Raw genomic sequence first — 23,654 nt, forward strand, 5'->3', positions numbered from 1 at the left:
ATATACATGAATAAGCAACCTACATTAGTAATTTTAATCAGGTTACATGTTTAATCTAATACATTGCATTGAACAGAAACTAATCGTTATGCATTTTACTGAATACATTCACAATATGTTTTCACATCTCTACACTTCTATGTTGCGATATAGCTGATACATTTCTTAATACATTTCGCACGACACATCTAAATATACATTGATTATATGCGGGTGCCAACTAACGGTGAGTATGATGCACCCCTACAAATTTCAAAACCTTTAGGCGCTACAGCACTCTTGAAGTGACAACCTGTCTGATCTGCCACTGTGGTGCCAGGTCACTGTAATGCTCAACCCACACATTTGCCTTGACAATACAGTTTTATGCACACGAGGGCGATTGTTGTTTTTCTTTAGCTGAAACAAAATCCACTGTTGCAGTTTGTTTCAGTAAAGCAAAGAAGAATACAGAGCAGGTCAAAAAGCAAATGGTGTCCTCTAAACCTTCTCCAAAGCCTTAAGTGCAAGTTATACACCTGCAGCAGCACGGGGCCTCATTTACAAGAGGCCTGAGTCGTCGGAGGGTCACTTCTCAATCATATCTATGAGACGACAAAAAAGCAACCCTGCGTGGCTTTGCATGTCCTCATAGATATGTAGTAAGGCAAGACACAGCAAAACTCTGTCTTTCCATACTCTGCGTCAAAGAGGCATTCCATTAGCGTTACGGTGGGTATATCCACGGAACACCCAAGGATTTTGATGCTGCCCCAGATTTACAAAATCACATACACCTGGGGCAGCGTCAAAAGCCTACACCTCCCCAGGGAAGGCATAACGAGGAGAAATACATTTATTTATCCTCGTTTTTTCCTCTTTCTTTGTGTGCTGCATTCTGGAGCACACATAGGAGGAGGAAAACACCTCCATTGATTGTTTTTGTGCAGGAAGGTGTGCCTTCCTGCAGAAAACAATCATTCTTACAATGTGGACACCCTTGCACTATCGCACAAGGGTGCTGGTATTGGCACAAGGCAGCCTAAACAGCGCCAGCGCAGTGGAAGAGGACAGGAATGCACCGTATCTCATAGATACGGCACATTCCTGCCCTTTTCTTTTGACGCAGGGACATGCAACAAAATGACTTGCTGTGCTGCTCTGACAAAAACTCGTAAATGGGGCCCTGAATGTATAGAGATTCCTGTAAGTGTAGATATCCAATTATAGCAGGCAGTTCTTCATCCGGAGAGCGGGGAGTCTTTTATGGTGTTTTCATTGAGTTACCGTAATATAAGTGTTGCATAAATACTTTACACATTGCCTCTTAAATTAAGCCTGACTGCTCCATGCCAAGCTACCAGAGGGTGAGCACAGGTTAATTTTGGGTATGTATCTGACGTACCCTGACCAGAGTGGTGGTCTCTACTTAGACCGGGTGCAAACCTCTCCAAACTAGAGACCCCATTTCTAACAGTCACTGCTAGACTTGGCTTTTTCAGTGGGTTTACGCCCAGACTTTTTCCATTTTGGCCTCCCGGTTTTTACCCTGTTTTTGTTGGTTTTAGGACTCTGGGCACTTTACCACTGCTATTCAGTGCTAAAGCGCATATGTTCTCCCTGTAAATTGTGCTTATGGATTGGTGATTCCATGATTGGCATATTTGATTTACTGGTAGGTCCCTAGTACAGTACACCGTGTGTGCCCAGGGCCTGTAAATCAACTGCTGCTAGTGGGCCTGCAGCACTGATTGTGCCACCCATATGAGCAGCTTGTAAATGTAACTCACACCTGGCACTGCAGTGTCTGTGCGCAGTTTATAACTGCCATGTCGACCTGGCAAGTTCACGCACTAGCCAAGCCCTAATCTTCCATTTTCTTACATATAATTCACTCCTAAGTGAGGCCCAAGGTATCCCTGTGGTCTGGGTGCTGTGTATGTTAAAGGTAGGACATGCACTGGTGTGTGTGACATGTGCTGGGAGTGAATTACAGTGTATTTCGTTTTTCACTATGGAAAGGATATTTGTCACATAGGATAGAATGGGAGTTTATTTATAACATCTTATAAATATAACAGCCCATGGAGAGAAGATAGGAAGAAGGAGTTGGTATGCCTGAACTCAGAATCTATAAATACATCTTTTAGTAAAGATGATTTTTATATTGTGTGTTTGAAAATACCACTTTTAGAAAGTATGTATTTTCTTGCTTAGCCATCCTGTGAACCTCTGCTGTTTTGTAGATTGACTGTCTGGCTTTGGAGTGACAGGGGCTCGGAATGTGAATTCTCTCAGATGGTCACGGGGGTTGTTGTGTGTCCTGCCTTTCCTGGATGAGTCATGGCTGGGCTGAAAAGACCTGGGCTGGATTCAGAGTAGTGGGAGGAGTTTTCACTAGCACCTGAATTGGCCTGGTCGGCATTTAGAGTGGTGGGAGGATATTTCTCTTTGACCTTAATAGGCCCTGTCTGCCTTGGACAATGCTGTCTCAACTTCCTGCCAGGAAGCTGTACCATAAAGGACAGAATTGTTTTTGGTTGGGCACAGAGTTTATCTGCCACTAGAGAACAAGCAATTTGTGCTATAAAAAGTGGGGCCCAGACCCCAGAACTTTAGATTACTGCTGAACTAAGGAACCTGCCAGGAAGAAGAGCTGGAAAAACTGTCAGGAGGAACTGCCACTTTGCTGGGTGCTCTGCTGTGTTGGCCTGCTGCTTCTGTCTTGAGCAGGAAAAGGACTGGAGTGCACTTTCATCATCCTGCTGTTAGATTTTTCTCCAAGGGCTTGGAGTAGAGTTTGCCTCCTGTTGAAAAGTCTCAGGGGGATAAAAGACTTCAGAGAACTCGCTGGAATCTATGAACCTGCCAAGAAGAAGAGCTGGAAGAGCTACCAGGAGGAGGGCTGCCCTTTGCTGTGTTGCCGCTTTGTTGGGTTGGCCTGCAGTTGCTGCTTCTTCCTTGGAGAGTGAAAGGACTGGATTTAACTTTCTCTAACTTGTTGCTGAGTATCTCCAAGGGCTTGTAACTGAGCTTGCCTCCTGTTCACTAAGTCTCAGGGACATCAAAGATTCACTCACCTCTGGGCACCATCTCTGGAACTGCGGGTTTCAGTTGCAGCAGATGGAGGAAAGCAGTCAACACCGTCACTGGCTCCATGCCCTGAAGGTACCGCAGAGGGCACCGCCACATCTTGCACAGTAATCCTGGTGTCACCAATGACGACAACTGACGCCATCACCACCGAGCCGCTGCTTGCACCAGGACTTGTGGGCACCGCATTCCACACCGCCTCGCTTTACCTCGCCGTCCTGGTGTCACTGACGCTGTAGCTGCTCTTCAACCTGCTCCGTTGCCTGCACCGCGATCTGTCAGCACCGCATCAAGCACTACCCAGCTTCACACCGCATCTCTGGTCTTACCGATGCCGCTGGACGACCGCCTCTGAGCTGCTGCCTGCACGTGACCTGAGGATACTGCACAGCGCACCGCTATGCTTTCCATTACAACGCGACGGTTGCCACATACAGCTGCATCCGCCACAAACACAAAAGTACTGTTTATGAGTCTGCTGATTCCCCGACCAATGGGGTCAGGTGGAACTGTTGGATTCTGTTGTTTTCAGTATCGCGATAGCACCTGACAGCGCTACAGACTACAAGGGACTGCATTTTCAGTGTTATTCTTGCAAAGTGCATATTTTTAAGTACTGTATGTTAGATTCCTATCGTTTTGGTCTTGTTTTGGATATATAAAAATATTTGATTTTTTTCTATACTGGTGTGGTGTCCATTGTAGTGTTTTCACTGTATTACTGTTGGTTATGTTCAAATGCTTTACACACTGCCTCTGAGATAAGCCTGACAGCTTGTGCCAAGCTACCAATGGGGTGAGCAGGGGTTATTTTAGGAGTGTTCGTGTCTTGCACTGACTATAAAAAAGGGTCCCTACTTGGACAAAGGCACCTACTTCTGCCAACTAGAGACCCCCATTTCTAACAGTCACCATTATCCTAATTCAACAAATCCATTACACACCTTTCTTAGTTTAAATAGACCCCTGAATTTGGACAAGCCTGCACTCACCCTTCCATTTCAGACCTTCTCTCAATCTCCCACATCAGTGACTCCTCTTGTCACAACACTAGATTTGTCCTTTTTTTCCCCAGCCATCACAATTTAGCAACCATGCTGGAGTCCATTTAGTACCTGTTTTCCTTCATCTCATACCTTCAAAAGGTAATGCTTTAATCACTCCATTCTCTGTGGTGTGATGGTTCCATGACTGAACATCATAGCGCAGACGAATCAGCACCCCCTTGCTCCCAGCTTCTTGATACTCTCACGGGTGAGTAGCCACACTTTACAAACCCTGATTGATTGATGTTATTCATCATTTCTTTAAAGTCACATCTTCCTTGAATTGCGTTCAGTATCACACCTTTGCCCAAACAGTTTGCCCTCCCCTCTATACAACTGGCTTGGGGTTTGTACAGAGCCGAGCGGTTATGTTTTATAATACACAGTTGCAAAAATGCCTTAATTTCTTGCAAGGTGAGTTGGGTACCATTATCAGTAGTGAGTAACTGTGAAAAACCCTCCTTCAAACACACTCTCTGCAGGATCGAAATGGTACACCTGGTGGCCACTTCTTTCATAAACTTGACCAACAACCATTTGGAAAGCACATGCACCATGACTAAAGCATTCTTGACTTCTCCTTTTACCCTATGTAAGGGCCCTCTGAAATCCAAGCACACCATACTCCAAGGTCTGCCCAGATCCTTACAATTCTTACATCTCTCTGCCCATGTGAATTTGCCATCTATCCCTGGCCACCAAAAATGTTCCTTTATCCTCCTCTTAGTTAATTTTGTTCTAGATGTCCCTTATGTGCTATCCCAAAGATCTTCCCTTTCAGACCATCAGGTAGGACAAAGTTATCATTCAGTATAATGGCATCACGGCCACACAAAGTTAAGTCATAAAGCACTTTTACAAATGGCTTCACAGAAGGCAAACAGTGCTCTCCCTCTGCCCGCCTACAATACTCATCCGTTTAACTGCTTTTAACACTTCATCAGTCTCCATACACATACCCCATTCTCTTGAAGTGAAGGCTCCATACCCACACTCCTCTACATCCGACATGTACGCAACAGCTCCCTCTTGTTCTTTTGCTACCATGGCCTCCTTGTTGACATCCGTCCAATCTAGTGACATACGCTGAAGACAGTCTGCCTGGGCATTTCATCAACCTGGAATGTACTCAATCTTATACCTTTATTCTTTAAGTTTGGCCACCAGTTTCACCAGTGTTGCCAGTCTTGCTGAAACTTTCCCTGTCACTCCTGGTGTTAATACCTTGATTAAAGGTTTGTGATCTGTATGAATACAGAAACCCGAACCACACACAAATGTCCTGAAGTTCTCAACACTCCATTCTGCAGCCAACGACTCATGCTCTACAACAGAGTCAGAGAACGCAACGCAAAGGCCACAGTTTTCTCCACTCCTCCCTGTAGCTGGGAGAAAACAGCACCCACACCACCAGCACTAGCATCCACAGTTAAGATAGATCTCAAATGTGTGTGAAACAGTACCAAAATCCCTGCCTCACAAACTTCCTTGCTCACATTCTCAAATGATTCCTGTTGGTCTTTGCCACATTCAAATGCACACCCCTTCTTGAATAGATGCCTTAAACTCTCCGTCTTCTCAGCTAACTATCTCACAAACTTAGAATAATATTTGATGAGACTCATGAAAGATCGTAATTGATCTTTATCTTGAGGTGTGAGAGATGATCTGATAGCTCTAAGTAAATCCTTCTGGGTTTGACTCTGTCGCCAGTAATCGTGTGAACCAAGTACTCAATAACCTCAATCAGGAATTTGCATTTATCCTTTCCTTCTCAACATGCTGTTCGTAATCATGGCATATACTGATCCCAAATCTAACATCAATTCACCATTCTTGTCCTTAACTGCAAAGCATTCTTTCGGTCTGTCTCTCCTCCTTTCATTATCTCCTAACTGAATCAAGATTAATACACAATCTTCCTGTCTGTCACCCCTTGGTTGCCTCATGACTACTACATGTGATTCTCTTTAGACATGCAGGCAAAGTGGCCCTTTCAACCACTTTTCCTGCAATCCTTATTTACAGCATGACAAGACTTAGAATCTCCAGAGTGGAAAGTACTCCCACACCCATAACAAGCCTCAAGGGATTTAGAGTAGCAAGGCCCCCTTTCCGAAACTTGTCTTTGTTTTGTTGTTCTTTTGAGAATCATCTTTTTTGTGTACCACAAATATCTCATCTCCATCACTCCCCAGATCCTTCTTGCACATTTCCATCATGCACAATTTTGATTCTTCTACTACTTTGGTTATACTGAGTGAATCCTTCAGAGCAGGATTCTTTGCTGCCCATCACCGCTCGTGTGTTTACTTGCTCCTGCATTGAACAATCAATTGATCTTGCATAAGTTCTGCTGTCAATTGGCCAAAACAACACTTCACTGAGAGTTCACCCAAACTAGACACAAAGTCATCCATTGACTCTCCTGACTTCTGTGGATGAGTGTAACATTTGCATCTGGACATGATAATGCTCTCCTCTTTGGCAAATCTGCATTTCCAATGCAGTTTAGCTTCTTTGTATACATCAAGTATAGGCTGGTCATTAATGTCAAGTACTTCCGGAACAAACTTAAAAATATGGTGCCCTCCTTTCCCACAGTACTCTACAATAAGGCTTTTTTCATACCGGTCTAAAGTCTTGCTTGCCTAATGCAATCAAATAGTTTTCAAATAAATCTATCCAGTCCTCCCACTGAATAGATGGTGTGCCATGATGGGGCAAGAATGGAGGAGGAATAACAATTGCTGAGGATTCCATGTTAGAAAGTAAAAGTTACTGAGAAAATAATCTCCTGTGAGATCGTTTTATTTCCTTGTTTAGTTCCTTGTTTTGTGTTGTACAATCAGTGATAAAGGAAGGATCTTTCCTCTAACAGTCATATGGGAAGAATTCTTTTTATTTCCTCTAATGGCCACATGGTGCTGCAGACCCATCAATGTGAGAGAATCCCCCATTGCGTAGCGATGCATGGATATTGTTTGAGTTGATGAGGTACGGCCTGTTAATATGCACGGCTGTGTAGTCAGAGCGTGTTTTCCTGTACTTGGCACCGGGGTCGCGTCTGTCAATCTGTGCGTGAATCGGGCCCAGACAGTAGCTGCTTCTGCTGGCCAGCATCATGGTGTGTAACGTGGCTCGAGCTGGCTGTTGAGCATGACGCAGCTTCTTTTTTTAGTAAAAAAAAGTTTACTCACAGTGGCCACACAGGCTGTCCACTATAGTCAATGGGTGCGCATCCTGCGACACTTTTGTTTTGCCGCCAATTGATGCATGTCTGGCGATTTGCGCCACTCTGATCCAGCCCACAGCTGTGGTAATGTACACAAGGTTCAGTGTTCACCTCTCAGGCTGTTTGGCCAGCTGGTTATTGCCAAACTGTAGTGAAGACATCAGAAACTCCAAACTTTAACAAACAATGGGGCATATTATCAAGGAGGGCGTTAAAATTATCGCCGGTTTAGCGGCAGAAAACTGCTGCTTTAAATTGGAAAAAACAGCCATTGTATACACATAATAGGCAAACCACGTATAGACATTTGAGGCCTTATTCTGACTTTGGCTTTTGCAACAGAGACAGAGTACCCTCTCTGACAAAGCAACGGTCCACCTGTTTCACTTAGTGTAAAGCGTACCTTCAGTATGTAGACGGCGGAGACTTTTTTATCTCCACTGCATACATACAACAGTGTAAGGGCTGTCAGCGGTATGGCCATGTTTTCCCGACCTATTTAGAGTGGGTGAACACATGGCCAGTTTTCACAGTCCTTCACTGGCAGGTAAAACCTGGCAGTAAGGGGCAGTTAAAACTGCAATATGACCCTATGGAATGGGGAAAATCTCTAATGCTGAGGGGGTTGTTTTATTATTATTATTTTTTTAATTCCCACTTTGGTATTTTGTTTTTGAAAATCAAAAAAACAATAAAGGTTTGACCAACAGCTCTGTCATGTTGACAGAGCCATCCGTCAAACTTTCAATGCATTTACAGGAACTGCTGTGACTGCAGTTCCTGTAAATGCAAGAGATGTCTGGTGGGCTCATTTTGGTAGGCTGAGTAACCTCACCATGGCGGCAGTCGAGTACCCAGCTATGGCAACCAGGGGCGTAACACAGGCCCCCGCATACCCCGCGGTGCGGGGTGCCCCCGAGCTGCACGGGGCCCCCTCGGCACAGTACGTATGACTGAGTGCTCCGGAATAAATCCGGAGCGGGGGCCCCTCCGTGTATATTGCAGGGGGGCCCCTTGAACTTTCGTTACGCCACTGATCGCAACAGTACTTGATCTGTCCTCCAAACTTTAAATCAGGTATTTGGCCATCAGTTGTGCACGTAATCAAGGAAAAAGTTACAGGTACTTAAATGTGTACTGGGTAATTACCCATTTTTTACCTAAAGTAGTAAAGAAAACTCGCAATTATGTCTTTATTTAAAGTCAATAATACATTAAACATTACTAAGGCAGCAAACTGCAGACGTATCGGAATAATTTCAATAACATATTTCACTGTATTTATTGGTCGAAAGGATGATAATGTTTCAGAAAAAGCTAATATTAAGAGTAATGTCAGAAGGAAGACACCTTTTGAATATCCGAGCACTGAATTGCAGAAACTAGGTTGAGCAATTTTTATCCAACACGTAAATGTTCACAAGCTCTGAAGCAGAAACAAGTGACTCCATAATTAGATACAGGTCTCTGAGAGTCTCAAGTGACAAAATACACACCGGGCATGATATACTTGCAAATATAGTTCATAAATAGTGCCAAGAATAATATTTTACCATCAAGAAAAATCACTTTTGAAATTGATCATTCTGGACTGAAACTTTTTGAAACAGACCACACACATGACCATCAAGACTTCAAGACCCAAACACCTAGGGACGTATTACACATAGGGCGCATTTTCCTTTATTGCACTGGGCGCACCTTTTAAAAAATGCACCTGGCACCCTCAGGAAAATGCGCTGTATTAGGGTGAACGCGCTGTCCCCAGGGCAGTCGCGGACTCGCGATGTCCTCTAGGCAGCGCATAAATGTAAAGAACGGAGCACCTGCTTTGAAGCTACTCCATGTTTTCACAGTGCAGGGGGAAACCATCTGCACTTTCAAAGGGGATCAAGAGATCCCTTTGCAGGCAGGTGCAGTGACTGACTGCACCCGCCTGCATGGAGAGGTCTGGTCCCCCACCAGAGGGTCACAATCAGGGGGTGCACTGTTAGTGCACCTCCTGAGAGCTTCTTTGCCTCTGAGTCCGCATCTGTAATATGGCCCTGGCGCAGAGGAAAAGGGATTCCCTCATTTGCATGGGGCTATACCCCCATGAAAATAAGGGAACACCATCCTGAGGAAGTGCTGGCGCTGTATGTGCACCAGGGCTTTCAGTATTACAGAATGGGATGCACAAGCATCTGCAGCCCCTTCTATAATACCAAAGTACTATGGGGGCACGCAAAGCAGGTACAAACGTTCATTGCGCCTTTGGGGCACTTGTATGAGACAGCCCCTAATCTTCACATTGAGACTCTATGACCTTTCCACTTGCCCACAAGCGACTCTGTATTGTGTTGTCTCAATTATTTACACGTCGCTTAAGGTTGCTACTGACACCACACAAACATGGAGGGATTTGGCACCTGACTCACTCTAATTCAGCATTTTCTCCCATTAAGGAAGGCCGCTGAATGACAGTACGATATTTTTCCTTTCTAATTGTGAAGTCCTGCAAAAAGGCTTCCTTGCTTTTTATAACCACCACCTTTTCACATGGGTGATAGGAGCCATTCACACATTGTCTACAGCAACATAGAAAGTAGTAAAATTGTTTCTATATGCAGTATGACAAATATTTGTCTTTTTACACAACATCACACCATTCCACGGCACATTACAGCACTTCCCACAAAAATATAACACACCATTTCACAGCACCGCAAATTAAATTCTATTACATTACTTGGCATGCCTCATATTTCACCTTATATGTTGGCACATAAGACAACATACCACTCCACACCAGATCACACTATACCTCTCAACACCATTGTAGCACTTCACATCATTTCACTCCTTGTGAACACTGTACAACACAGCACCATGTCACACTATATGCCGAAATACCACACTATGCACCCATGCACATTAATCGCCACCTAGCGCCACATCCCTCTTCTGTAGAACCCTACATGAAATCTCACCTCAAACTACCAGACCAAATCAAATCACATATCCCCACACCATACATCACAGCATTATAGTGCACTAAATCATCCCATACCTATCTTATATCGTCATACCCTATTACCCCTGTACTACATGATACCATACCTCACAATTTAAAATATTTCACTATCCCTGTCCATATATTACTACATCCCACCTGCACCTGATAATTCATCCCATCACCTACATCATACAGCATCACCACTCCGTGTCTGCGTGCAATATCAAACCGCATCTTACCAGAGCATCCAAACCCATATCTGTTAGACCTGGAATCCCCTGGCGTGGTTTTCCCCTAACGTTTTACCTTCAGAATTGGAAGAGATAACTGGTTCATGTTATCTGTCTCTGGAATCTTAATTTATAATACTACATTATAGTGAAGTCAAATTGTAAATTACAATTCTGAAAATGCCACTTTTTGAAAGTTTACATTTTGTTGCCTCTGCCATTTTGTGCCTGCATCCTGTCTCTGATCATATGACTCGGTGAGGTTGGCATTTGGCTTTGAGTATTCCTCCTAGAAAGCCACGCACAATGGGAGTATAGGTGCCACTGTATGGGAAATCACTGGCATGAAGGGAGGGAGGATCTGGGCCCAACTTCACTTACACCTGAATAGGCTGTCTGTTGTCTCCACCTAAAGTGCTGCATTACCCCTGTATTTTGTCTGAAGCCAGGACACGGAAGGCAAGGTATCTGTGCACTTCAAAGGCTTGCTTCTAGAAGCTTCTAATTACTTCAAAGGCACAACTGTGTATAAAAGAAGGACCTCAGACACCAACACTTCAGTACACGTCTGGACCTGTGGATGCTCTGCCAGGAAGTGCTGATGTGCTGTTGAAGGAATGTACTTTGATGGACTCCTGCTTTGCTGTGCTGACCTTCTGCCTGCTGCCTTCTTGCCTCGGTGAGAAGTACTGGACCACCATCACTTGATCCCAGAACCCAGAGTGACTCCAAGGAGTACTTGGCTGCCTCCTGATATGAAGCCTCAGGTACATAAGAGACTTCCAAAAACCTTGCATATGCACCTGGACTCCGCCATCTGTGAGTCTTCCCTGCCAAGCGGTGCCACCCCAGTCCTGGGCCATTGGAAATGGGCCTAAGGTGCTCTGCCAGCCTCTGAGGATCCAATGGGACTGACGCATCTCCTCTGCTGCGTGGCGCAAACCCGAGCAGAACGCATGCATTGCCGCACTACATGGATTGAAACTTGCTGCAAAAGTCCTGTATCGCATCACAGCCTGATGCCACATCGGAACCTCCGCTGTGGGATGCATCGCCAAACATAACAAGTTTATGGACGGAGTGCTGAAAATTTTCAAACACTCACCCCCCAGTCAACAGAACTGGGTTAAATCTATCGTTTTTCTGCTCACCGTGCCATTCCAGTTGAACTTAGCCATATGCAAATCAGTCTTGACCCCGCTCCCCATGGGAACAGATCAGTCCGAACTGTCAGGCCAGGTCCTCCCTGGACCGGAAACAATCATCCTTTGACTGGTTTTGGTGTATCAGCCCTCATTTGCATATGGCTTGTATCAGCCCTCATCCGCAAGGCTAGCTTGAATCCAGCGGCAAGCAGCAGGGGACCTCGTCTGGGCATACCCTTGGCCACTTAGTGCGAACATTGCAAACATAGCAAGATGATGGACGGAGTGCTGAAACTTGTCAAACACTCACCAGTCAAGAGATCTGGGTTAAATTAATTGTTTTATTGCTCACCATGCCACCCCAGTTTGAACCCAGCTATATGCAAATCAATCTTGACCCCACACCCCATGGGAACAGTCCAGCCCGAACTGCCAGGCCAGGTCCTCCCTGGACTGTAAATAAGAATCCTCTGACCGGTTTCAGGGGATGACCCCTTATTCGCCAGGCTAGCTTGAATCCAGAGGCACAGCAAGCAAGGGACTCAGATCTGGGCATACCCTTGGCCAATTAGGGCAAACATAGCAAACATAACAAAATGATGAATGGAGTGCTGAAACTTTTCAAACAGTCACCCCCAGTCAAGAGATCTGGGTTAAATCCATCGTTCTTTTGCTCACCATGCCACCCCATTTTGGGCCCAGCCATATGCAAACCAGTATTGCCTCTGCTCTTCATGGTAACAGTCCAGCCTGACCTGCCAGACCAAGTCCTCCCTGGACCGAAAATAAGAATCCTGGGCCCGGTTTTAGGGTATCACCCCTTATCAGCCAGGGTAGCTTGAATCCAGTGACAAGCAGCACGGGACCTACGTCTGGGCATACCCTTGGCCACTTAGGGTGAACATAGCAAACCTAATATGATGATGGACGAAGTGCTAAAACTTTTCAAACACTCACCCCCAGTGAAGAGATCTGGGTTGAATCCATTGTTCTTTTGCTCACCATGCCACCCCAGTTTGGACCCAACCATATGCAAATAAGGTTTGACTCTGCTCCCCATGGGATAAGTCCAGACCGAACTGCCAGGTCAGGTCCTCCCTGGACCGGAAAGAAGACACCCGGGGCCGGTTTCCAGGTATCACCCCTCATCAGCCAGGCTAGCTTGAATCCAGTGCCAAGCAGCAAGGGACGCACGTCTGGGCATACCATTGGCCACTTAGTGCGAACATTGCAAACATAATAAGATGATGCTGAAACTTTTCAAACACTCAACACCAGTCAAGATATCTGGGTTAAATCCATCTTTCTTTTGCTCCCCATGCCACCCCAGTCATATGCAAACCAGTCTTGACACTGCTCCCCATGGGAACACTCCAGCCCTAACTGCCAGGTCAGGTCCTCCCTGGCAGGAAACAACAATCCTGGTGATGCATCCATGGCACAGGCCCTCACATCCCCCATCAAGGCATCCTGAGTATGCCATGCCAGCCTCTGCATCGCAGCCCGCAGCTCCTCGGATCCGGCGAATCTCCCCAACTGCGCAATGCATCCCCAACTCCATACTTCTCATTGCAAGCCCTCGTCTAAAGGATCCTCATCGACAACGCAGCAGGACCTCACCTTATCTCAGAACTGACGCATTGCCTCGGCTGTGCAATGCATCTTCGACATGAATCCATGCAAAGTATCCCAAGCCAGGATTTAAGGTACTCTGTTCAGTTGGTCTAACTTGGTCCCTGTAGCCAGCCCGTGCTCCTTCGCATTTGGCCTGAACTTGTGAATTTGTCCCGGTCCGGCGTGACCAGATATCCACAGTTGACATTTTAAGCCTGTTGGTGCTATTTTCTCTAAATCTTTAAAATTCATTATCTCTGGTTCCACTACTTGGATTTTCGTCATTTTAGTTTTGCTTTATTTATTAAGTTTTACCTTATTTTTCTAAACTGCGGAGGAATATTTTTGTGTGACGTTTTCACTGTTTTACCATTTGCGGTGTTGCACAAATACTTTGCACATTGGCCTGAGGTAAGCCTGACAGCTCCGTGCCAAGCTACCAAGGGGTTAAGCAATAGGTTACTAGCTTGTGCTGTACCCTGACTAGGATTGTGAATGTTGATTGACCAGGGTTCACAGCCCAGTCAATCAGTAACCCAATTTCTAACAATATTCCAATATCATCCCTCACATCACAACAACACAACAAACACAGGCACTTCACATCACATCTCACTGCACTATACCACACAACAACAACAGCGTTAATCACCAGAGCCCTCAATACCTCAATTCCTCAATTCCTCAACCAATAGCTAGGGTGACTGAAATTTTGCATTTCTGCAACTGCGACGTTTTTAACATAATTATGGATTTGCCATATTTCTCCCATAATTCACCATCTGCTGTATAACAATCTGATTTTAACAAAAAACTACTGTGCTTCTAGTTCAAGTGAATCAAAGATCATTAAAAACAAGAAGACACATTTTTTATGCGCTGGATGCCCATTCGCAAAGGTTGACTGGTCATCTTTCAGTTGGTTATTGCTGTATTTGGGTGTTCAATTGGTAGTACTAAGGTAAAATATTACCTCAGACAGTGTTACCATGGGTAAAATGGCACATTAAGGAAGTAAAGGTCAGAGGCAGGGAGGGGTGAGATGTCTCTGGAGCGATTGCATTAATTTTGCAGCTGACTGAACCCGTGGCCTTTAGCAACTCCTTCTCTACATACTTAAGATTTACAACTCTTACGGGCCATACAAGGTTCCGTAGGCAAGATGGCACAGTGGAAACGCTGCCCTGCCTCTGAAGTGCTTGATTTTATTCCAACCTTGAGACCGCTTATGTCCAGTTCTACAACTATTTGCAACTATTCCAAGAGCCTAGAGAAAGCCTCAGGCCTGTGCACCGAGAAGGGGCAAAACTCGTGTTGGCTGTCTTTTCTATCCTGCCGAATAAATTTTCTTTGATTATGAGAAAAAGACACAAAATAAAATAAATAGTCCTTGGTTACTTTGGACTTTCCTGTCCATTTCGGAAAAACAACAAACAAGATCTATTATGCCACATATTATGAAATTTCTAGCCTCATAATTTAGTCAACCTTGACATAATTTGGTCCTCCTCTGCCGCATAATTCCAGTGGCCCTGCCAATAGCATACAATAAATTAATAATTGAGCTACGGTAACATTCGGATCATAATAATTGCATCGGGATGACAGTGGTGCAAGCAGAGCAGACCGACCTTTTATTCCACTGGGCATTACCCCGGAGGGCCGGAGCCCTCGGAGCCCAGTTTTGAAAGCCAAGGGCTTCTCTTGGTGCCTCTGTCATTCCCCCAGCTCCTTAAATGAACTCCAGCAGCCACAGAAAGGCTTCAAGAGAGAGAGAAATAGAGGGAGTGAGAGAGAGGGACAGTAGAAAAACAGCAATCAGAGAGGGAGAAGAGAGAGAGAGGAGAGATGGAGAGAAGGATAGAGAGAAAGGATAGATGAAAAGAGAGATACCACGCAGAGGAGATCGGGGAAGATTTGCTAATTTTTAGCAGGACGGCTTTTGGTTCCCCGTACTTGCATACAAGATCTACACTTAAGCAATGGAAACATTTGGTCCTGGGAAACAGACTGGAAAAGCACTTGGGTCATGGGATTATTAAAAGGGACATGTGCTTTGTTGTGTAATGTTGCATCTACATGGAGGTAAATCACAATACCAGTCTTTTCACGTAGGAAAATCAACTTTAAAATGTACAATATTTAGCCTAAAAATTGTTAAAAGGTGCAGCTGAAAATAATTTTCTACCCAACACAAGTATTGCTCCAAATGACTGATTGTTGACACCAAGGTGTATCGCACAACTGTTTGTAAATCAAGTGCTCCTTCCATTCTTATTTCCTTATATGTCCCCAGGTACTGATTTTTAATAGACTCTTTGCACGATAAATTGTGTTCCTGTGGATTTGTGAATAATTCAACCATATCCACTTTAATACGGATTTTCTGCACAGAAGCAACCCATGGGATTCTGTTGGCGCCCTCTAGAGCCAGGCAATCAGACAAACAGATTACCCCAGCATTTTCTAGGTGCTTGATGGGCCACACATTTCCATAGCCCCAAACCCCTACCCCACATAACCCATCAGACACATACATACTCCTGTGTAGGTCAAGCATCTCTTTTATTGGTTTATTTTTCATTCTTCAGGCAACATTCATTTGAAATAACTTGCAGTTACAAAGTGTTATGGCAAAGAATAAACTGCTGGATAGAAGAAATCTTGGCCAACCCATTTTCTCCTTAGTTCAACCAATTCAGAACCGTTACAATGTGTTTACTGTAAAAAGGCAACTTTAGAATCAAGTTTAGCTAAGTGAGAAAGTACCTTTTGTCGTTTGATTGGATGTCCAAGTTCATGAATTTCCATGAGATAACATTAAACATATTGGGTGCATGGGAAGCGAGATACAGGTACAGGGGTGACAAGCTGCAAAAAAAGGATAAGAGACAAAACAAAAACATTGATTACACACTACAAAGGATAAAAACAAGGAAAATATTAGAAATTAAATATCATATATGCATTCACAGAAAAAAGAGAGGAAAAGAAGAGTGGAAGTCAGAAAAGGAAATAGAGAAGAAAACAGAATAGAGAGCAAATTAAGGATAAACTAGTAAAAGTTGGTATAAGACGTCTCAACACGATAACAAGATCGACAGCAGAGCATACGTAAATAAAATAGAGAAAAAAAGAAAGCTATCATAGGGATAGAAAAAATACAAAAGATCTTAAGATTTCTAAGCAACAGTACCCATTTCATGTGACGTAATGTTCTGGAGATACAGTTTCAATTTAGCAGTGTTATCAAAAGATTTAGTGGTGCCCTCATAAGTTAATATGCATAAACAAGAATGTAGAATGGCATAAAGTATATTCAGGTGCCTCACTCATGGCCTCTCAGCAAGAAATTCCTTATGTCTGGCAATGGTTGCATTGGAAGTAGCTTCAGATATGAAGATATCATAACCAGACAAGTTGCCTTTTTATTTTAGCTGCTTTCATGACTAAAAGAAGTAAATTCTAAAAAAAAGTATAATCATGATGCTTTGGAGTTTGGAGGGGAGAGGATGAAGTTGGCCTAGATGATGAGCATGTTGTAAATTAAGAAAAGGAGCAGTAGGAAGACCAAGCAGGTCTGGAAGGAATTTCTTAAAGAATTCAAGAAGTTTTGTTTCCTCACGTGCCTCCAGCAGGCCATGGAAACAGAGATTATTGTGATGATTTCTGTTCTCCAAATCCTCTGTGTGAAGTTTGAGTCACAGGATCTCTTTTTTTTTTTTTTTTTTTTTTTTTAAGTCCTCATGTGCCGCTTTCCACCCCATTATCTGTGTAACGCCCAAGGGTGTAAGTTATCTTATATTCAAGGAGGTCTGCTTAACAAAAAGCTGGGGACACGACGATACAAGATCCTCGCACCAACAGTCACAGGATCTCTTGTTGAATGAGAGAAATTTTAGTAGAGATATCCTGAAGAGAACTAATGCACTGTTCCATCTCCGCTGTTTCCTCTCTATAATAGTCCTTCAGTCATGTAGTTCCTATATTACCTCACAGGATCTGCACATTTGGATAACATAAACTGTGGGACTGGTGGCGAGTGATTCTGTGCACCCTCACCGGATACGTAAGCCTGTCTGTATTAGCTAGCTCACAGTGCCACTATAATATCCTCTTATCGGGGAGAGAATAGTTTCTGGCAACCTCAGAACATGACAACCCTGATCCCCCAGGATCGTGGAAACAATATACAACCTTTTGCTCAGTCACTTGTGCTCACTTAGTTTGTCTTAGAGATACACAGAATAAACATACTGGGAGATTGTCAATAAGGATTTATTGAACAGTTGTTATTCTAGTGTAGAATAGATGAGCTGCAACAACCATTAGACAATAACAGAGATATATGATAAGCAGTACTATGAAAGTAAAGAGATGGTACTGTTCTACCATTTTGCAATAATCATGAATACAAACAAGTATATAAATCACATGATAAAAGTGCGTACTCCTACGATATCTCCCTAACTAGATGTACCTAAATGTACCTAGCATCTATGTTGGTTTTATGCCAAGAATCCCTCTAGGATCTAGTCCACCCCATTACCTGAGAATGAGAGCATATGGGACACCACCCTGGTCTCGAGTTGGACACCCCGCGAGGGATCTTAGACCATTGCTAGCTGGAGCGTCTGCATGCAGGAGCCTCAGTGTCTCTGGTCAGTGTGTCAGCTGGGAAGTCATGGTCTCCTCTGTTTTTCTAAGCACGGCATGATGTATATATACCCAGAGGTCTCTACAGGGGTCCTACCTTGCTGTGTTACTGTGTCCGCCTAAAGGAGGATGTCAGGCCTGAACTTTATACAGAGATATTATACAGGAGATGATCGTCCTGCTGTGTTTCCAAGAAGCCTCATGCATAATGTATGAGATTCGAACTAGGGAAAAACCTGCGTTCTGAATGCAGTGTCGTGTCTAGGTAAAAGGTCAGTCCCTATGAACCATTATGTATGTAATGTAGGGAAGGATATAGGAGAAAAGTTGCAGTGTTACCTGCGCCTATATAGGATACCTAAATGGAATATAACACTTTCAATATGTTGTAGTTTCTCATTAGTGGCACTTATAAAAGGCAGCAGGTCCCTCACCTCATCAATAATGGTGTCAAAAACTGGGTTCCTAGACAAAATAATAGTCGATGGAGGGTAATTTTTTACCCTTTTGGACAGAGGAGCCCAAATGATGGAACCACTAGCCATTTTGACGTGAAGCGTGTTATTGCATGGATGCTTCTGTAAAAATTGTATTCTGCCCATAACAAGCAAACAGAAACACAGGATAGTGCCTCAGCAGGACATCAAAGTATCTCAACAATGAAAGTTAAGTGTTTCAAAAAGATAGGGTGCGCTGCTGTGTGAGGTAACGAGAAGAGTTAGTTATGTGAGAAACAAGCATTACCTAAAATGATGGCCATGCAGTTACATTATAGTTAAATAGCATAAATCCAGTATAGCAAAAATTCATTGTTAAAGGAGGAGCCCGAAAGCTCACTTAGGGAAGCAGTACTGAGAGAGACCTTGCAGTTTGCAGAAATCATTCCATGAAGAAAACGCAAGCAACGTGTAGTACAAAATTGTGACCGCTCACCGACATGAGATGTATAGAATGCCAGGAATCACAGGAAAGACTCCTGCAAAGGCACAAGCATGTTGCAGAGGAAATCAAGTCCAAATTAAATCTCCAGAAGTACCATTAGGGCTTTTCGTTAAAAACAAGCTTTGGATAAAACAGGAGCTCACCGAGCAGTCGCCATCTTCATCCGCGTAGAAGCCATGCCCGATTAAGTTTCTTTCTAGTTCAATGTGCAGCAGTGGAGAGCTTATCTGACTGTGTTGTCTAGTTTTATTTTGTCTCACTTAGAATCATTATGTCTTCCTCCAATGGGAGATCTTTAGCCCTTTGCTCTTCATTTTTAGTTTTTAGCTTTTTATTCACAAATAAGAGGCAGACCAGCCAGATTTGTGGCTATGTGACAATCATTCTTGTGGGCTCGCCTCTTTGTCTTGGGCTTTCGTGTGACATGGGTTTTACTGACCTTATAAGGGTGTGTCTATTGTAGTCAGAGGCAGACTAAACTGCCACTAATATTGTAAAAATTCCCTGTAACACATGAAGCTGGTCTCTCATTCAGCAAGGTGCTCGTCCACACCTCCATTACCTGCAGTTGCCAAAGGAGATCAGTTCTGTCACCTCAAACACCTGTTCACCAGAGTCCTTATGTGACTTGTTTCTGCTAAGATGGCTTTTCATGGAAGTCCTTTCCACTGCTCCAACCACTCCATGAAATCCACTTACTCATGTCATGTGCATAATTAAATAACATTGAAATCACTTTTCTACTGTGCCATTCTTCAAATAATTGCTTTCTAATAGTTATCTTTGATATCATAATACTTTTAGATTTCATATCTGGAGGGGGCCTACAACTAACATAATGTGCTCATGCCTCATGTGAAATATTCCAAACTGATTTTAGGAGTCTTTTCTTGCCCTGAAGGCATGAAAATACATTTAGGATATACAGAAGTGAAGCAGTATATTGAGGGTCTTATTGTATATATTGAGGCAGGGATACAGTGGTTGAAGAAGGGCAGGCGTGCATCCATGTTACATCTCTCATGGCATATGCAGAACATAATTTAGATTCCTGTGATGTTTGGAAATGTTTTTGCAATATGGGAAAAATGCAGACTTGGTTTAACTTGGTTCTATGAGTCATAGCAACACAATTAATATTCAGGAAACCAAACAAAAAAAATGGATAGATGAATCATTTATTTTCAATTTTTAATATGTAGTCAAAGTACCAGGTACTATACTCAAGGGTAATTAAGGTGTTGAGGACTAGGTTTCTTTAGTCAGGTATTCAATAAGACATATCCCAGAAGAAATGTAGTGAAACTCTAGTAGGTAGTTGAATGGGATCTAATCATCCAGCTTCAAATTGAACAAAAATTGTATTACTGAATGTCTATGCACCCTTTAATGAAAATTATGCAATTTTACAGCCTTGCTGCTTTGGGAATTTTAGAACACTTTTTAAACTCTGTATAAAATTAAAATAGAACAAACAAAGTACTTTATTCTTACCAATCAAATCAGAAGAACCCTGTGATAAAAAGGAACCTGCCGGGATTTGCAAGCACAAACTGGCAAATATAGTGTGCACCTAGGCGTTAAAAATACTTCTCCCTACACCTTTTATGGAATCCTTTCCTTAAGGAGTTACACTGATGATGACCTGAACACATGCTTAATGTTCAGGAATGGCATCCCAACAATTAACAACATATTACTAACAAAGAATTGTTTTCTTAGAAATGTGTTAACATTTCGTGTGTATAGTCTTTATTTTAATCTCATAGATCATAAAAGACAATTACAACTTTTTTTTAAAACACAGTACAACATATTCAAAAGTATAGATAAAAACATACCATTTTTGGCTCAACGCTTAACATTATATGCTTGACATAAAAGCGGAGTTCATATGAAGACATACATTTTTAAAGAAAGGGTTGTTTATAACCTTGCCCCCATAAAACTGCAAAAAAATTGCAAAGTGTAAAAGCTGGTACCCAACCATTAAGGCTAGAAATAGTACAAATGCAATTCTATGAGGCTACAATTCTGTATACTCATAGGCATAAGTTGGACATTTTTTCCAGAGCAGTACAGCGGTAAACCAATTTGTTTTATTGTTCAATCTTGACCGGGCTGTTATTATGCCTGACATGGCCATTCCATCAATTCTAAGCGCTGTAGAGCTAGACCTAGTGCCCAAGATAGTGCATAGGGGTTTTAGCCATTTGTTCTGGGGGGGCTTGTAGGCGGGACAAACAAAAAGGATGTGAGGGATTCCTGCACTATGCATAAATAAAACTTATTTTCGTTAGTATTGTGCCATTTGTCGGTAAAGGATTTTAATGGTAACGAGTCAACCCGAAATTGAAAAAATAATCTCCTGTCAATAGGCTTAGTAATCACATCCCAGTAGGGCTCATACCTTGGACAAGGCTTATGCTCTATGAAGGAGCCGGTCAAGGAAGTATACTCAATGGTACTTGAGCTACTTGTGGTAACCATGGACCAATAAAGCTCCTTGAGTTGTCGTTTAGTTGAGAACTGGTGGTCTTCTGGGTCCTCCCATAAGTGGCTTAAGCCCATCCTAACTAAGGTGCTCTTCACCCTTTGTAGCCAGCTTATCTTACAAGAGGTATCAGCCTGTCTAACGTCATTTAGCGCTTTTGCATAGTGTGATAGTTTGGGAGTGGACCATAGTCTGCGCCAGTAGGCTATCGGTCTGAACCTTGCTGTCTCCTCCAGACGATTACATCCTACGCCATAGTAAAGGGGCATTAATGGAGTACTTTGCGGAAGGCCTATAAGGCCTCTCACAAATGTATTCTGGGCTAAGACTAGAGGTGTTAATTTGTTGAAGCCCCAGAGTTCTGCCCCATATAAAGTCGCTGCTATGACATTAGTGTTGTAGATCTGCATCACTGGACCGATGGGCTTAGTTTGCGAGGTTTTGTGTTCTCTCAATAGTGCACCAGCTATTTGACAGTGTTAAAGGGCCATGGTCTCGATCTGAGGCTTCCAATTTAGTTTTCTCCCAAGGGTTATCCCTAGATAATTGAAAACATCAGTCTGTTCGAGGTTTTCCTTGTTTAGGTTTACTCTGCCCTTTATTGCTCTATGTTTGTGAAGGACCATGAATTTATTTTTGGTTGTATTTATTAGAAGACCACGATCCTTACAGAAAGCCTCAAAGTGTGTCAACGTCCTCTGCAGCCCACTTTGTGCTTTTGAGATGACCAACGTATCGTCCGCAAACATAAGTATCAGGACTTTTGTACCTGCAACTGAAGGAGCGTCTGTCTGAAACAAGGAAAAATAGTCGATGACCGCATTTAAAAATAAGGAGAATAATGTTGGGGCCATTACACACCCTTGATGAACCCCTTCAGATACAGGGAACCGATCTATGATGTTACCCTGTGAGCCCCAGCGCACTTGAGCATAATTGGTCTTGTGTAGTCTGACAATAATGGATAGTAGGTCAGGTGGCATCCCTAGATCGTATAGGACCTCCCACAGCTTTTTTCAGGGTACCATGTCGAAAGGCGGACTTGAGGTCCATGAAGGCAGCATAAATTGTACCTCCTGCTAGCACCACCACCCACCAGTAAATTTGAATTAAACAATACACCTGGTCAATGGTGCCCACATGAGCACAAAAACCAGCTTGGAACGGGGTTAATATGTCATTCTCCGAGGTCCAGTTTTGGATTCTACCCAGCACTAACCTTGCCAAAATCTTCTGTATTGAGTCTATAAGGCTGATTGGCCTGTAGGTGCTGGGACTGGATTGGTCGCCCTTTTTGTAGATTGGCAGGATTTCTCCTCCGTACCAAGATTTTGGTATTGGAGCTCCACTAGCAATTGAATTTGCTAGATGCTGTATATACCTTTTCCAGATGTCAATATCATGCAGGAACAAGTCTGCCGGTATGCAGCGAGGGCCCGGGTCTCTACCACGAGGTACTGCTATTAACACCGATTCAACCTCACCCAGATCAAAAGTTAACACTGTATCAGAGTGGGGAACTTGAAATGGTTCTTCTATCCCCCTTACATTATCTGAAGCAAATTGTGCCTCAAAGAAAGTAACCCATTGGTCTGGTGCCACATAATTGTGTGGTGTGGGAGCCTGATCACCACTGCTCCATTTGACCAGATGCCAAAACTTTTGAAGATTTTTCTCTGTACAGGCCTGTTGGAGGTCATACCATCTGAGTTTGTCCCACTCTTTCTTCGCTTTTAGCTGAGTTGCTCAATAGCTCTTCCGAGCTAATCTGATTCTACCCAATTCCTTTGATTTTATAGCTGAGGCCAAGATCCTGTAGGCTTCTCTGCATGACTTATCATACCAAGTAGCGTGCATTGTGTTGGCTTTACTTTTCTGACTACTGGACTTTGTAAAATGGATTTTAATTTTGCCAAATAAATCTTCATGGGCTCGACTAAGGGTCTCATTTAAATTGACCTGAGAAATAGCAGATTAGAAGACTGCTAGAGACTTCACAACTTCAGCCCTAATCAAAGCGAGCGATTGATCATTTTTCAAAATGCGTGCCCATTTGACCCACCTCATGTCACTACAAATCAGGGTATTAGCTGTTGAACACTGAGCTACCCGTGACTGGAGCGTTACTAAACCTCGGGCTGACATCGTGAGAATAAGAGGGTTGTGATCACTTTCTACTCTTTCTATAACCTCCATGTCAATGAGGAGTGGCCAGTGTTCTAGAT

The 23,654-nt window shown here is 43.3% G+C and overlaps 1 protein-coding gene across 1 annotated transcript in view; it reads right to left on the reverse strand.

Moving 5' to 3' along the window:
• Positions 1–23,654, reverse strand: part of HTR1F (5-hydroxytryptamine receptor 1F) — a 935,734-nt gene that overhangs the window by 588,803 nt on the left and 323,277 nt on the right. The window contains exon 4 of the mRNA XM_085620469.1: positions 16,107–16,208. The gene's annotated coding sequence lies outside the window, so the exon portion shown is untranslated. The remainder of the gene's footprint in view (positions 1–16,106; positions 16,209–23,654) is intronic.

This window comes from Triturus cristatus, chromosome 8 (genome assembly GCF_964204655.1).
Source record: "Triturus cristatus chromosome 8, aTriCri1.1, whole genome shotgun sequence".
NCBI lineage: Eukaryota > Metazoa > Chordata > Amphibia > Caudata > Salamandridae > Triturus > Triturus cristatus.